The sequence below is a fragment of the Protopterus annectens genome, chromosome 8.part0 (genome assembly GCF_019279795.1).
Source record: "Protopterus annectens isolate FY-2018-M chromosome 8.part0, PAN1.0, whole genome shotgun sequence".
Classification (NCBI taxonomy): Eukaryota; Metazoa; Chordata; order Ceratodontiformes; family Protopteridae; genus Protopterus; species Protopterus annectens.
Genome location: NC_056741.1, coordinates 1,757,710,799 through 1,757,728,305, shown reverse-complemented (window position 1 = coordinate 1,757,728,305; position 17,507 = coordinate 1,757,710,799).

Sequence of the window (17,507 nt, the reverse complement as noted above, 5' to 3'; positions counted from 1 at the left end):
AATGTCTCTACCAAACTACCTAGGATAAATGCAACAAATGACATACTGCATTTATAATGCATTATACAGCTGTTGTCATGTGTCAACCATCCACTGCAACATATGTAAATCAGACAACGTGCAGATGCATCATTATATAGGTTGCAAATCTGCAGACAAATGGTATATTGGCAACAAATCTTGCTGTATTGAATTCACTACTGTAAGATGACAAACTGCTTAACTGCCCCCACCTCCAACTCTGATACCCACTCCAGCCTCTCTTTCCAACAAATTTAATTACACAATTTTATGTGATTTATTAAGGAACTTCATTTTTTAGCCTGATGTAATTTTTATAACCATGATTTGTACTGTACATTCTATGCATAGAGTTATGCAACTCCTATGTCATAACGTTAAACTCTTAACATTACACCCTTTTATCAAAGCATATCACTTTACTAAAGGCTTATTCAGTCACCTAGAACGTTTTACCTCTTTTCTTAGAGATTCCAGATATTTAAACTTCATTTAAGTTGCAGGGGTGTACAGACCCTTTACCTACAGTGTCAGGTCTCATGACAACCCAGGGCAGGCATTAATTACACATTAACATGCACACTGACAGGCATTATTACTTGCTTAGTGTTTACTCAGTGTTGCATCAAACTTTGTGAAATGGTTAGCTGCCCATGATAGGCAAATGGGCTTCCTTCACAATTCCTTATAGACGTTTCACTTCTATCACATGTGGTGACCACATGCATTCTTTTTTTTTTCATATTAACTTTTAACTCATATCTCCAAAATCCAAAGTAGAACTGGCAGAATGTATTGATCAAACTCTTTAGAGTAACAAATCTTCAGTTTTACTACTCATCTGGCATTATAATTGATAATTACCTGCTATGTGTATATTTTCTTGATGCTGGCTTACTCACTTAAAAAATCCATACCATCTGACGATAAATACACAGAATAGTCAAAACTGATCAAAACTGCAACATTTAGAATTAGTGATCTGGAGACATGATGAGTGCTAACAGCTTTATTACAATATATTTCAGACAGCAACATATAAAAGCAACAGTCTAGACTACATCTCCCTTTTAGATTTAGTGCCATCTTTTATTTGAAACAGTTTTCAGTATTCTTTCTAATGTATACATCATAGTTTAGTTTCCTTTATATCATGACATTAATATAAACTATCCCCAGGATTCAATAAAATATGTGTAGGCTCTGTGTAGAGCCTACATGGAATGTATCAGTGTACACAGCCACTGTTCCCCCTTGGCAGTAAGCCATGCATATTAATCCTGGCACTCTGCAGAGGGAGATCACAGTAACATGGATATTGAATCTGTGCAAGCTGCAGTGTAGAGGCTGTCCAGTACACTGGACAGGTGGACAATACTTTTTTTTTATCTTTGTGTGTGTTATATTTGTGTGGTGCTTAGTGACGCCGAGCAGTGCTTATACATATACAGCAGACATCTGGTATATATATATATATATATATATATATATATATACGGATATAACCAATTGTATTTTTTTTTGCTAGTTTGTGCATATATAAACATAGAAACCGGATATAACCAACTGGATTTTTTTGCTAGTTTGTGCATTGCAGTGGGGTGCTTAGCAATGCCATTAGACATCTAAAAATAGATATTGGATGTATTCAAGTGTTGTAGTTCTATTGAGCTTAGCAATGCGTAAACCCATGCAGCAAAGCTGTGCAATGCTGACAGGCATCTTAGTAGTATATGTGAGTATATAGTGCTTCACTTTACTATCTGAGTGGTTAGATAGATTGAGTCATGACTTCCAGTGTAGTAGGTCCCAGGTTTGAATCCTGAGCAGTCATAAATTTTACATTCAATGCTGTGAAAATGTGTTAGGTGACTGAAACATCAGTTTAATTTAAAATTAAAGAAATTGTTACATTTAGAAAAGCTGCACGATGCTAAGCAGTGCATAAACATGGTCAATGGTCTACATCATTTGTGCATTGCTAAGCTATGCTTAACCATGGTTTGTGCGAGTTTGTGCAATGTTCAGCTCTGGTGAAATAATTTGTGTTGGTTTGCGGGATGCTAAGCAAAGTGCCGCTTTTTTGAAAGTTACAATATGACATGTAAGGTCAGGAATGCAGGGTATACAAAAGGCCAATAGGCAGGAATTTCACACCATTCACTGGAGTCTTTGCTGGCTGTCAATATGCCTGCTGGTACTGGAGAGAGAGTGTGCTTTCAGGTGCAGAAGTGGGGTGTGCAGAAGTCCAAAGTTTTTGTTGGACTCCTGGTTAAGACCTATGAACCCGGGCTGCTGCAGGGCAATTACCAGAGCTCAGAGTTTAAGTCTGAGGCCTGGGATCAGTTGGCTAGGAAACTTACCAGTGCTACTGGTATCCCCACACTGGTGAGCAGTTTTGTCACCACTATGATGACCTGAGGCATAGGAAGAGGGGATCCTTGTATACCTGTATCCAAGAAACTAGGACTGGACAGATCCCACAGACATGTAAGCATGTTTGGCAGCACTTTAGAAGTATACAAGCTGAATCTGTGCAAAACATGCATAATGGTTTGCTTCTCTTACAACAGCTGCAAAAAACAGGGCTCATGTCCAGTCCCATGCAGGGTGCCTGGCCGGGATGAGGTGAGAGTATGGTAATTAGGGAAACATCAAAGTAATAACTTAATGCATAACATAATTTTATAATAAATTATTAACAGAGTTTGCAGTCTTAACAGTCATGTATGACATACCTGGGGCATCTAACATGTTCACTAATGTGTTACTACCTACCTTTAATGGTAAAGCAAATTAAATCATGTAAACATCCAGTACTGTATAATATAGCTTCCAAGCATCAGATAATGTTGGGGTCTACTCAGATTAAGAGTCACTGTTCTGGTCTGCTCATTGTCTGAATATGCTGTAGGTTGCACTCAGTTAATGGACAGGTTATATGGGTTATTTATTAGAAGTCTTACACAGTTATTTATGGTCTACATGCCAGACTTGAAAGGTTCGAGCCTATGTTCTACCCATTTTGTCTAAAATAATGCTGTATATTCCACCCAGTAAAGGCACAAGATATATGGGTATGTAACTAAAGTCTTGGGCAGCTATCCATGTGTGTAAATGCCAGATTTTAAGGAACATTATCAATACATTTTAAACCAGGACTGTGCTTTGATAAGTAATCTTTTCAAAAAAGTGTGCATTATTCCTGTATTCACTGCATGTGTGTTCTAATCTGACATTAGTCAACCATTAAATTTAAATGAATAACGACTGCAGAAAAAACTGTCTGAATTAAATGTAGTGCCAACTAAAAAACAAGTAATCTCCGTGGTATCCCTGAAGTCTCAAACAACCCACTAAACAAGTATAGTGGGTCCAAAACCAAAACAGTGCAAGAAACATCTTTGTGTGGAAGATTTTCAATATATATATATATATATATATATATATATATATATGTTGTGTCTTTCGACTTTTTCCCGGTTAGGGGTCGCTGCAGCGGAACTCTGGTCCGCTAATGATTGGCAGTAGTTTTTACGCATATATATATATATATATATATATATATATATATATATATATATATATATATATATAAAATCACTATATATTAATCAGATCAAATAATGGTAGTAGAAATAGCAAACTTAAACTTATCTTGATTAAAAAAATAATAAAAATTATATCATTTGAAAAGCGTTGTCACCTCACAGTTAGACGTTGCACGTTCGATTCTCAGTTAGAGCAACCTCTGTGTGTCGACATGCGTGAATGGGCGTTCCTTCATTGAAGGTTGTGCGTTAGGCCCGACAAGCCAGCACGTAAAAATCTACTGCCAATCATTAGCAGACCAGAGTTCCACTGTGGCGACCCCTACCGGGAAAAGCCGAAAGACAGTTTATACAGAATTACTAAGTATTGGGGCGTGGCCAAGGATGAACACAGGATAGCAGCAGATTTCTTCAGCTCCACCAATTTCATTACACTGACAGGAATTAATTACTTAAAAAATTAATTTTTGAAGTAATTTTCTTTCTAAATATGTTTGTTTTATATAGTTCTTGAACTATATCTAAAAAAGAAAGGAAATCTTAACAATATTCCTGTCAGAAATCACTTTGGAAATTTTCCTGTCAGTTTATCAGTCTGAAATGAGTTCCAGTAAGACAAATTCTCAAGACTCCAGCATCAAGAAAGAACTTCAGTCTCTGATAATTATAATCCAGCAACTTACTGCTAAGATGGATAAAATGGATACTAAAATAGACACCTTCATAGAAAAAACTACAAAACAAATAGACTTGTTACATACAGACCTGCGACAACAGAAGATCCAGATGACAGGCATAGAAGAAGCTGTGAATGACATGGAAAATAGAATACAAGAAGAGGAAATCAACATTGAGTTTCTGCTGAAACAAAATACACATTTACAAACAAAGCTGGATGACTTGGAAAATAGATCTAGGTGCAATAACATTAGGATTTTTGGACTGCCAGAAAATATTGAAGGTAACAATATTACTTCTTTTTTAACAACATGGCTCCCTAAAACTTTAGACTTACCAGAAGCATTCTCTTTTGGTATCGAAAGAGCACATAGATCTATAGCTAATACTAACTCTAACAAAAACTATCCTAGATCAGTTATAGTTAGATTTTTATCATCTTTGATAAAGAGATGGTTCTTAAATCTGCTTGGGCTAAAGCTCCTGTTAAGATTAATGAGACAACTGTGCGTTTTGACAATGACTATTCTTCCATGGTAATAGCTAAAAGAAAAGTTTTTCTGCCACTAATAAGGGAGCTTAAAAAAGCACAGTTTAAAACATACCTTCTGTTTCCTGCCAAGCTTAAAATCTTCCTTCCTGATGGTCCTAAAATTTTCGATGACTTAGACTGTGCTTTATTGTTTATCAAAAAAAATTAGATTTTGATTTTGGATAAAATAGAAGAAATGGAATGGGCTAGTCCTTCATTAAAGAGACTGGCAACTGAAACTTCGTGGAAGACTTCAGAGAAGAAGAAGAGACTAAAAAACACATGATCTGTTCTAGGTTTTTTTTTTCTCTCATCATTTTATTTCATTATTAATCTTTTTAAATATAGTTCCTGCATTTCCAAGAAGCAACAAATATTTTGAAAAAGATTTAATCAAAGTTATTCTCTGTGTGCAAAGAAATGTTTTGTTTCATAACTAGTCAAAATATCTGGAGATTTAATGGCAAGTTGTGATTCAACTTGTTTCTCTTTCTGAAAAGGAGAAGTAAGGTTAGTAATTTGATACATTTTTTTTCTTTATCTTTTTTTTTTTCTTCTCCTTTTCTTCTTTTCTTTGTTTAAACAATGACATTCTATTTAGATTATGTAGTGGGTGAAGGGTGGGGGAAGGCAGGGAGAGAAGAGTAATGAAAATATGATTAATAGAATAATAACATATTTATTCCTTGTAAAAAGTTTATATGTTCTTCAAATGCTATTACTAATTATACTTTCTTGATTACACTACTTATCCTTGCTTGTAAATAATCTGTCATGCTTTAACTAATAATAATTAGAACTAAATAATAGTAAATAATATGTTTTATTTTTAACTCTATTAATATAAACAGTAAGTAATATTTCATTGTATATTTATTTATTTATTTATTTATTTTACATTTGTTAACCGGGAAATTCCGACTGGACCAGGTCCATTTTCAGCGGAGGCCCGGGGAGAAAAGCTCCAACATCAAGTTATACAAATACAGTACATCCAGCATAATACACAAAACAGGTTACATCATGTATGCTGAGCATAATAATATAACAAGAATTAATAAAAACACTCCAAGTAAAAGATATAAAACATGGGTAAAAAGACAATGTCAGTCATACTTTGGTAAGAAAAGAAAATATATCAAGTAAGATTCTACAGTTAAAAGTACCCTTTCAGATGACCAAGCCTACAGGGGATCAGAGCTCCAGCATGTGATCAGAGAGGAATTTGAGGAGTTAATAGTAGTATGGGTAGGGTTATGTGATGCAAGGGCATAACCATGTACTAAGAAGGTGCGATTTGAGGGAGTTTTTGAATATGGATGTGGAGGAGGTAGTGGACACAGATAGGGGAAGAGAGTTCCAATTTCTGGCAACAGTGTGGGAGTAGAGCGCTTTCCCTGCATTATTGTTAGCCTTGGTGATGGAGAGGAGAGATTTTTCACTGGATCTTAGGTATCGGTTTGTAGTATAGATAGTAAGCAGGTTGGATAATGAGGGTTTTTTTTCAGGATATTTGAGAATATTGTAGGCTGTGCTTAGCTGGTGATAGTTAAGTAGCTGTGGTAGCTCAAGCCATTTTAGTTCTTTTAGTGCAGCACAGTGATGGGTTCTATAGGTTGAGTTAGTAGCAAACTTGGCTATTTTATTGTAGCATGATTCTAGTTTGTCTAGGTCACATTGTCTGATTTGGGTAAAGATTGGTGCTGCGATAATAGAGTTGAGAGGAGGTGGCTTTGTGCAAGAGTGACTCTTGTTTTTTGTGAGAGAAAGGACTTATGCCTGTATAGGGAGCCTAGTTTTTTGTGTACTAGTTTTATGGTTTGTGAGATGTGAACATCAAAGTGGAGATTATTGTCTGTTTCAATGCCCAGAAGTTTGGTGTGGTTAGAAGGAGATGGTGGTGCCGCCATTAGAGGTTATGGTAAAGGAGAGGGTTTTTGATCTATTAGGGTAAATAGTAGCAGTTTTGTCTTTTGGGATTTAGAATTAGTTGGATCCCAGATATCTATTTTTCTACTGAGATAAAGGTATCTTGAGTGAGTGTATGAGGGTGGTGGGAGATGAGGAGCAGATCAGAGTTGAATCATCTGCATATTGTATGAGTGTGGCATGTTGTGTAGAGCATTTGAGGTTATTTGTAAAAATAGAGAACAACAGTGGGCCCAGTATAGATAACCTGTGGGACATCTATGGTGGCTGGAAGTTGTGTAGACAGAGTTCCTTTCCACTGGACTGATTGTTGCCTGTCAGACAAGTAGCTTCTGAACCAGGCTATAGTAGAGGAGGTGAAGGATAATGATGTTAGTGAGTCTAGTAGAATGGAGTGGGAGACCATATCAAATGCTTTTGAGAGGTCTAGGAAAATGGCTGATACATATTTGTTATCATTCCTGTGAAGGTTTATATAATTAGTGAAAGATAAAAGGGCTGTGGTAGTGCTGTGATGTGGACGGAAACCGTGTTGTGTGGTAGATAGTAGATTGTGTGTGTTAAGAAATGTCACAAAAACGAATAAACTATAAACTCTCAAGAAAACAAACAAACCGGAATTCTTCAGTGGGAGCAGTCCTTGTGCACGGGTCAATCCCAATTTATATACACACACCAAGTCTCAATAACGTTAAAGCTATTTATTAAAAAGTAAAACGTTTTCGTTGCAGCAGCAACTTCTTCAGAAAAGACAAAAGTGGTATCACTGAGAGTTGTAGTAAAAACATTGAATTTAAAAACACATGTGTTTAGTGGTAACCAATCAATTCGCCCATCCTCATGCATATTAATGACTATTGTCCGTATGTTAACACTATAAGTGCCCATCATTTATAGAAGACACTCAATCACTCTGTTCCATTTCGTTACATTGCCTGACTGTCAAAGTGGCATTAAAACTTTAAAATTGTTCATACAACAAAACGCTCTCTGTTCACTTTAAAGTACTATGATTAAAGTGATGTAATTTAAAAAATAGTGTAATTAGAAAACTTTCCTTTAGGTGTTTTACAGTTCTTTCAAAAGGACCTAACAACAAAAAATTTATTATGTTATTTACAGTCTCATGTAGCTTTTGAGTTTCAACCAGCAAGCAATACTACAGTGGTCATTCAGACCCGGGAATGTGCATGCATTTAATTTTAGTTGCCAAACTAATTCTGCACATTCTAGTAATAGAGATGTAGGACCGCCTCTGATATTTCCAACTAGTTGGTCAATAGCTGTAAATAAAAAACTATGGCCAGGGCACTGTTCTATATGTCTTGCCAGGGCGTTTTCTTTTTTATTTTTAGAGATTGCGTATGTGTGTTCGTATACTCTATCTCTAAATCTGCGATCCGTCTTGCCAATATAATAAGCAGGACAAAGGTTACACTGTGCCAAATAAATAATACTTTTGGAATTACAATCGAGTCTTTGTTTTATCAAAAATTGTGTTTGTGTCTTGTTCACTGTGAATTTGTTCATAGGTTTAACATTCTTACACATCCTACACATTCCACTGAAAACACCCTTTGGTTTTATTACTGAAAGTAATAACTTTGTTTTCCAATGTCTTTTCAGGTTGGTTCTTCTTGAAAATGACTGAGAACCTAGTACCTAGTCGAGTTAGTAAGTTGTAATCTCTCCCCAGCAATTGCCAGTTTTTAATTAATATAGATGTTATAGCGTCACTGTCTTTGTTAAAGGTTGTAATGAAGCTAATGTCGGCTTTCTCCTTATTTCTACCCTGTGTTACTGATGGTGTTACCATTATTCCTTCTCTCCCTGTTGGGTTATCTTGATATGACATGTCTGTCAGGTTTGAACATAATCTATTAGTTAGTTCTTTACTTCTAAGAATAGTTAAAGTTCCTTTCGCTCTTTCAGTTTAATTTCACTAATTATTTCCAGTAATAATGGTTTAGGGTACCCACGGTTCATGAACATGTTTTTTAAATTGTCACATTCAATATCAAAGTCATTGTCTAGTGTACATAGTCTTGTGGCTCTTACTAATTGTCCCTTAACAATGGAACGTTTTTGTTTAAAAGGGTGGGCACTAGAAAAGTGCAAGTAAGAGTTACAATATGTTGGTTTTCGGTATATGTTGGATGTAATACCATTCGAATTAGTGTCCCTAGTTAGTGTAAGGTCCAAGTAGTCAATATGATCTGAATTGAAAGTGTAAGTAAATTTAAAGAAGTTAGTGGTTGAATTTAAATATTCAACGAATTCAGAAGCTTCATTTTGGTTGCCCTTAAAAATGACAAAAATATCATCCAGGAATCTAGTATATAGTTTAATTTTACTATTCCTGGAGTTTTCAAAAATGAATACTTTCTCCCAGTGGGCTACTACAATGTTTGCTAAACTAGCTCCACAAGGTGAGCCCATCGCTACACCTTGTTTCTGTAAATAGTAACTGTTGTTAAAAGTGAAGAAGTTGTTACTCAAAATGATGTCTATTAATTCAGTGACTAGTTTGGTTTCATGGTCTGATGCTTCAAGGTGTTTCAACATTAATTCAGACCATTCAGTAGCTTCCATGTGGGGTATAGACGTATATAAGTCAATTACGTCTATCGTTAAAAAGTTGTCATCAGAGTCCATTTCTATGTCATTTAAGTTTGATAACAGTGACCAAGAATCTTTACATATTTGAGGTAGTTTCTTAATGTATTTTTGTAGAATGGAGTCGACTAGTTTTGAACAGGGTATGTAAGGAAGATCTTGCGTCAATTAGACATCTCATAGGGGGGTTGTTAAGGTTTTTATGGATTTTCGGAATTCCGAACATTACTGCAAGCTTAGGGAATGGGATGTTTATAAAATTGAAGGTGTCCAAGTCAATTCTCCCTTCAATAAAGAAATCTCTCAGGTAGCCTTTAACCCTACTTTGAGCTATATTATACTCATTAAGTGTGGCTACACTGTAAGCTGTGCTTAGCAGAACTTCTTCCATCTTAACGGTGTAGTCGTCTACATCTAAAATAACCAAACCCCCTCCCTTATCTGGTTTTATACATCTCACCCCTTGTGTTCTCAGTAGTTCTAAAGCTTCTTTTTCTACTTTTGTGATGTTGTCCTGGATGTTAGAATGTCTTGGAGATGAATACAAGTGCCTAATGTCCATTTCTGAAACACCTTCAAAAAGTACCCTTTCAACAACAAAAACGCCAAACAGACGAATAATGACTATGATAAAACACCTAGACAAGAACAAGTGCCTTCAACAGAGGGCCCTTTGAGACGAAGTGAAAGACTGCTTTCTAATGGAACTAACTTTAGTACTAACAACGATTCAGGACAACAGACTGACCCTAACGAGCCGGTTTTTCGCAAGGACGGGCAGCAATTGAATACAACATATGCCACAGCTGCCCGGAACCAGAAACCCAAATACTGGAACAACAAGAACAAACGTTAATCAAAAAACTTGATTTGGTAAAAAATTCCACTGGTGACTTTGTTATTTAGAACTACTCATCAGTAGACTTGGACCCAGTATTGATAGATGTTCTTGCCAAAGGCAACACTTTTGTGCCAACTAAGAGTATGAATCTTGCACAAGTCTTGATAGAATTGAAATGTTTTGTTCGTAAACTGAATTTAACCTGCTTATTAGGTAATAATGATACGAGCAGTATTAGATTTAAACCAGCAAGCACATTTAACCCACCACTCCACCCCTTACTGAGTCTTTTTGAAGGTGTTTCAGAAATGGACATTAGGCACTTGTATTCATCTCCAAGACATTCTAACATCCAGGACAACATCACAAAAGTAGAAAAAGAAGCTTTAGAACTACTGAGAACACAAGGGGTGAGATGTATAAAACCAGATAAGGGAGGGGGTCTGGTTATTTTAGATGTAGACGATTACACCGTTAAGATGGAAGAAGTTCTGCTAAGCACAGCTTACAGTGTAGCCACACTTAATGAGTATAATATAGCTCAAAGTAGGGTTAAAGGCTACCTGAGAGATTTCTTTATTGAAGGGAGAATTGATTTGGACACCTTTAATTTTATAAATATCCCATTCCCTAAGCTTGTAGTAATGTTCGGAATTCCGAAAATCCATAAAAACCTTAACAACCCCCCTATGAGATGTCTAATTGACGCAAGATCTTCCCTTACATACCCCTGTTCAAAACTAGTCGACTTCATTCTACAAAAATACATTAAGAAACTACCTCAAATATGTAAAGATTCTTGGTCACTGTTATCAAACTTAAATGACATGGAAATGGACTCTGATGACAACTTTTTAACGATAGACGTAATTGACTTATATACGTCTATACCCCACATGGAAGCTACTGAATGGTCTGAATTAATGTTGAAACACCTTGAAGCATCAGACCATGAAACCAAACTAGTCACTGAATTAATAGACATCATTTTGAGTAACAACTTCTTCACTTTTAACAACAGTTACTATTTACAGAAACAAGGTGTAGCGATGGGCTCACCTTGTGGAGCTAGTTTAGCAAACATTGTAGTAGCCCACTGGGAGAAAGTATTCATTTTTGAAAACTCCAGGAATAGTAAAATTAAACTATATACTAGATTCCTGGATGATATTTTTGTCATTTTTAAGGGCAACCAAAATGAAGCTTCTGAATTCGTTGAATATTTAAATTCAACCACTAACTTCTTTAAATTTACTTACACTTTCAATTCAGATCATATTGACTACTTGGACCTTACACTAACTAGGGACACTAATTCGAATGGTATTACATCCAACATATACCGAAAACCAACATATTGTAACTCTTACTTGCACTTTTCTAGTGCCCACCCTTTTAAACAAAAACGTTCCATTGTTAAGGGACAATTAGTAAGAGCCACAAGACTATGTACACTAGACAATGACTTTGATATTGAATGTGACAATTTAAAAAACATGTTCATGAACCGTGGGTACCCTAAACCATTATTACTGGAAATAATTAGTGAAATTAAACTGAAAAGAACGAAAGGAACTTTAACAGCTATTCTTAGAAGTAAAGAACTAACTAATAGATTATGTTCAAACCTGACAGACATGTCATATCAAGATAACCCAACAGGGAGAGAAGGAATAATGGTAACACCATCAGTAACACAGGGTAGAAATAAGGAGAAAGCCGACATTAGCTTCATTACAACCTTTAACAAAGACAGTGACGCTATAACATCTATATTAATTAAAAACTGGCAATTGCTGGGGAGAGATTACAACTTACTAACTCGACTAGGTACTAGGTTCTCAGTCATTTTCAAGAAGGGAACCAACCTGAAAAAGACATTGGAAAACAAAGTTATTACTTTCAGTAATAAAACCAAAGGGTGTTTTCAGTGTGGAATGTGTAGGATGTGTAAGAATGTTAAACCTATGAACAAATTCACAGTGAACAAGACACAAACACAATTTTTGATAAAACAAAGACTCGATTGTAATTCCAAAAGTATTATTTATTTGGCACAGTGTAACCTTTGTCCTGCTTATTATATTGGCAAGACGGATCGCAGATTTAGAGATAGAGTATACGAACACACATACGCAATCTCTAAAAATAAAAAAGAAAACGCCCTGGCAAGACATATAGAACAGTGCCCTGGCCATAGTTTTTTATTTACAGCTATTGACCAACTAGTTGGAAATATCAGAGGCAGTCCTACATCTCTATTACTAGAATGTGCAGAATTAGTTTGGCAACTAAAATTAAATGCATGCACATTCCCGGGTCTGAATGACCACTGTAGTATTGCTTGCTGGTTGAAACTCAAAAGCTACATGAGACTGTAAATAACATAATAAATTTTTTGTTGTTAGGTCCTTTTGAAAGAACTGTAAAACACCTAAAGGAAAGTTTTCTAATTACACTATTTTTTAAATTACATCACTTTAATCATAGTACTTTAAAGTGAACAGAGAGCGTTTTGTTGTATGAACAATTTTAAAGTTTTAATGCCACTTTGACAGTCAGGCAATGTAACGAAATGGAACAGAGTGATTGAGTGTCTTCTATAAATGATGGGCACTTATAGTGTTAACATACGGACAATAGTCACATATGCATGAGGATGGGCTTAATTGATTGGTTACCACTAAACACATGTGTTTTTAAATTCAATGTTTTTACTACAACTCTCAGTGATACCACTTTTGTCTTTTCTGAAGAAGTTGCTGCTGCAACGAAAACGTTTTACTTTTTAATAAATAGCTTTAACGTTATTGAGACTTGGTGTGTGTATATAAATTGGGATTGACCCGTGCACAAGGACTGCTCCCACTGAAGAATTCCGGTTTGTTTGTTTTCTTGAGAGTTTATAGTTTATTCGTTTTTGTGAAGTCTGTCATGGCTTCCGGAACTCCGATAAGTCCGAGCAGCCCACCTATGCTGAGCCCACAAAACACGGGCTCATGGAATAGAGGAGCGCACAACGACCATTACAAGAACTTTTCTGAACTGTTACAGTCCATTTCTAAACGAATGGACAGTCTTGTAGAACGACTTGATAACCTGGATAGGCGAAATAAATCTACACTCAGCGACAATGCGTGTATGGGGCCATTACTTCCTGGTTCACTAAACACGAGCATTACTTCCAACATGAGCAGCATTCCACCAGGACAACCAGATAAACAGCGAACGCAAATTAACATGGAGAACGGTAACAACATAGGAAGTGGCAACACCGCAGAGCTTATAGGCTCTCCTTCGTTTAAAGACTGGATTTACAATACAGATTCTTTAAAAACAGCCTTCAACTTAAACGAAGAGTGTCCGGCCAGCGATGACAGCCACAGGAAAGTAAGTAATACAGTAATGACTGAAAAATTAAAACTGTTTGATAATAAACTAATGAAGATTAAAAAACTACAACTAGAAGTAACCTACTTTAAACAATGTCTCAAAGAGAGACTTGTTCCTAAGGGGTTGCGGTGCTTTCACTTTCCTACAGGGTTAATCCCTGAATCGCCCTTCCATAGAGACCTGTTAAATTTATTCGATAATACAGGTTTCCAATTAATGGAATTGATGATTAAGTATTACTCTTCACAAATAGAAGAACTTTCACTAGAAGTCCAGAACATTGATGACGACATTAAAAATGACTCTGACTATTTTAGATTTAGACACGACTATTCGAAGGTGTTTGAAAGTATTGAACAACTGATGGACAAATTAAAACAGACAAAAGTGAAGAAACTGACTAGAGACCGGTTAGCGTATTCTAAGAACACTGCATATCCGGTACCCCATGAGTCACAAATTTGGTCTAACAAAAAGTACCCTTTCAACAACAAAAACGCCAAACAGACGAATAATGACTATGATAAAACACCTAGACAAGAACAAGTGCCTTCAACAGAGGGCCCTTTGAGACGAAGTGAAAGACTGCTTTCCAACAGAACTAACTTTAGTACTAACAACGATTCAGGACAACAGACTGACCCTAACGAGCCGTTTTTTCGCAAGGATGGGCAGCAATTGAATACAACATATGCCACAGCTGCCCGGAACCAGAAACCCAAATACTGGAACAACAAGAACAAACGTTAATCAAAAAACTTGATTTGGTAAAAAATTCCACTGGTGACTTTGTTATTTACAACTACTCATCAGTAGACTTGGACCCAGTATTGATAGACGTTCTTGCCAAAGGCAACACTTTTGTGCCAACTAAGAGTATGAATCTTGCACAAGTCTTGATAGAATTGAAATGTTTTGTCCGTAAACTGAATTTAACCTGCTTATTAGGTAACAATGATATGAGCAGTATTAGATTTAAACCAGCAAGCACATTTAACCCACCACTCCACCCCTTACTGAGTCTTTTTGAAGGTGTTTCAGAAATGGACATTAGGCACTTGTATTCATCTCCAAGACATTCTAATATCCAGGATAACATCACAAAAGTAGAAAAAGAAGCTTTAGAACTACTGAGAACACAAGGGGTGAGATGTATAAAACCAGATAAGGGAGGGGGTCTGGTTATTTTAGATGTAGACGATTACACCGTTAAGATGGAAGAAGTTCTGCTAAGCACAGCTTACAGTGTAGCCACACTTAATGAGTATAATATAGCTCAAAGTAGGGTTAAAGGCTACCTGAGAGATTTCTTTATTGAAGGGAGAATTGATTTGGACACCTTTAATTTTATAAACATCCCATTCCCTAAGCTTGCAGTAATGTTCGGAATTCCGAAAATCCATAAAAACCTTAACAACCCCCCTATGAGATGTCTAATTGACGCAAGATCTTCCCTTACATACCCCTGTTCAAAACTAGTCGACTCCATTCTACAAAAATACATTAAGAAACTACCTCAAATATGTAAAGATTCTTGGTCACTGTTATCAAACTTAAATGACATAGAAATGGACTCTGATGACAACTTTTTAACGATAGACGTAATTGACTTATATACGTCTATACCCCATATGGAAGCTACTGAATGGTCTGAATTAATGTTGAAACATCTTGAAGCATCAGACCATGAAACTAAACTAGTCACTGAATTAATAGACATCATTTTGAGTAACAACTTTTTCACTTTTAACAACAGTTACTATTTACAGAAACAAGGTGTAGCGATGGGCTCACCTTGTGGAGCTAGTTTAGCAAACATTGTAGTAGCCCACTGGGAGAAAGAATTATTTTTGAAAACTCCAGGAATAGTAAAATTAAACTATACACTAGATTCCTGGATGATATTTTTGTCATTTTTAAGGGAAACCAAAATGAAGCTTCTGAATTTGTTGAATATTTAAATTCAACCACTAACTTCTTTAAATTTACTTACACTTTCAATTCAGATCATATTGACTACTTGGACCTTACACTAACTAGGGACACTAATTCAATGGTATTACATCCAACATATACCGAAAACCAACATATTGTAACTTACTTGCACTTTTCTAGTGCCCACCTTTAAACAAAAACGTTCCATTGTTAAGGGACAATTAGTAAGAGCCACAAGACTATGTACATTAGACAATGACTTTGATATTGAATGTGACAATTTAAAAAACATGTTCATGAACCGTGGGTACCCTAAACCATTATTACTGGAAATAATTAGTGAAATTAAACTGAAAAGAACGAAAGGAACTTTAACAGCTATTCTTAGAAGTAAAGAACTAACTAATAGATTATGTTCAAACCTGACAGACATGTCATATCAAGATAACCCAACAGGGAGAGAAGGAATAATGGTAACACCATCAGTAACACAGGGTAGAAATAAGGAGAAAGCCGACATTAGCTTCATTACAACCTTTAACAAAGACAGTGACGCTATAACATCTATATTAATTAAAAACTGGCAATTGCTGGGGAGAGATTACAACTTACTAACTCGACTAGGTACTAGGTTCTCAGTCATTTTCAAGAAGGGAACCAACCTGAAAAAGACATTGGAAAACAAAGTTATTACTTTCAGTAATAAAACCAAAGGGTGTTTTCAGTGTGGAATGTGTAGGATGTGTAAGAATGTTAAACCTATGAACAAATTCACAGTGAACAAGACACAAACACAATTTTTGATAAAACAAAGACTCGATTGTAATTCCAAAAGTATTATTTATTTGGCACAGTGTAACCTTTGTCCTGCTTATTATATTGGCTAGACAGATCGCAGATTTAGAGATAGAGTATTAACACACATACGCAATCTCTAAAAATAAAAAAGAAAACGCCCTGGCAAGACATATAGAACAGTGCCCTGGCCATAGTTTTTTATTTACAGCTATTGACCAACTAGTTGGAAATATCAGAGGCGGTCCTACATCTCTATTACTAGAATGTGCAGAATTAGTTTGGCAACTAAAATTAAAATGCATGCACATTCCCGGGTCTGAATGACCACTGTAGTATTGCTTGCTGGTTGAAACTCAAAAGCTACATGAGACTGTAAATAACATAATAAATTTTTTGTTGTTAGGTCCTTTTGAAAGAACTGTAAAACACCTAAAGGAAAGTTTTCTAATTACACTATTTTTTAAATTACATCACTTTAATCATAGTACTTTAAAGTGAACAGAGAGCGTTTTGTTGTATGAACAATTTTAAAGTTTTAATGCCACTTTGACAGTCAGGCAATGTAACGAAATGGAACAGAGTGATTGAGTGTCTTCTATAAATGATGGGCACTTATAGTGTTAACATACGGACAATAGTCATTAATATGCATGAGGATGGGGCTTAATTGATTGGTTACCACTAAACACATGTGTTTTTAAATTCAATGTTTGTACTACAACTGTCAGTGATACCACTTTTGTCTTTTCTGAAGAAGTTGCTGCTGCAACGAAAACGTTTTACTTTTTAATAAATAGCTTTAACGTTATTGAGACTTGGTGTGTGTATATAAATTGGGATTGACCCGTGCACAAGGACTGCTCCCACTGAAGAATTCCGGTGTGTTAAGAAATGTCATCAGTTGCAAGTGGATGCATTTCTCAAGAATTTTGGATAAGGGGCAAAGGATGGCAATAGGTCGGTAGTTGGAGAATTCATAAGAATTACCTCTCTCTTACATTTTTTTTATTTCTGCCTTACACCCTTTTACTTTCTACTCTCTTTTTCTTTTCTTTATTAATATATAGAAATGCTTTTGATCATATAGACACAGTAAATAATAAGATTTGCATAAAAATTGAGTTGGGACAAAAATATTGAGTTTTATTACTTATTAATAATTTTGGGCTTAATTTCACTTACATAGAGGCTGTAATAACTTCTCATTTAAGTT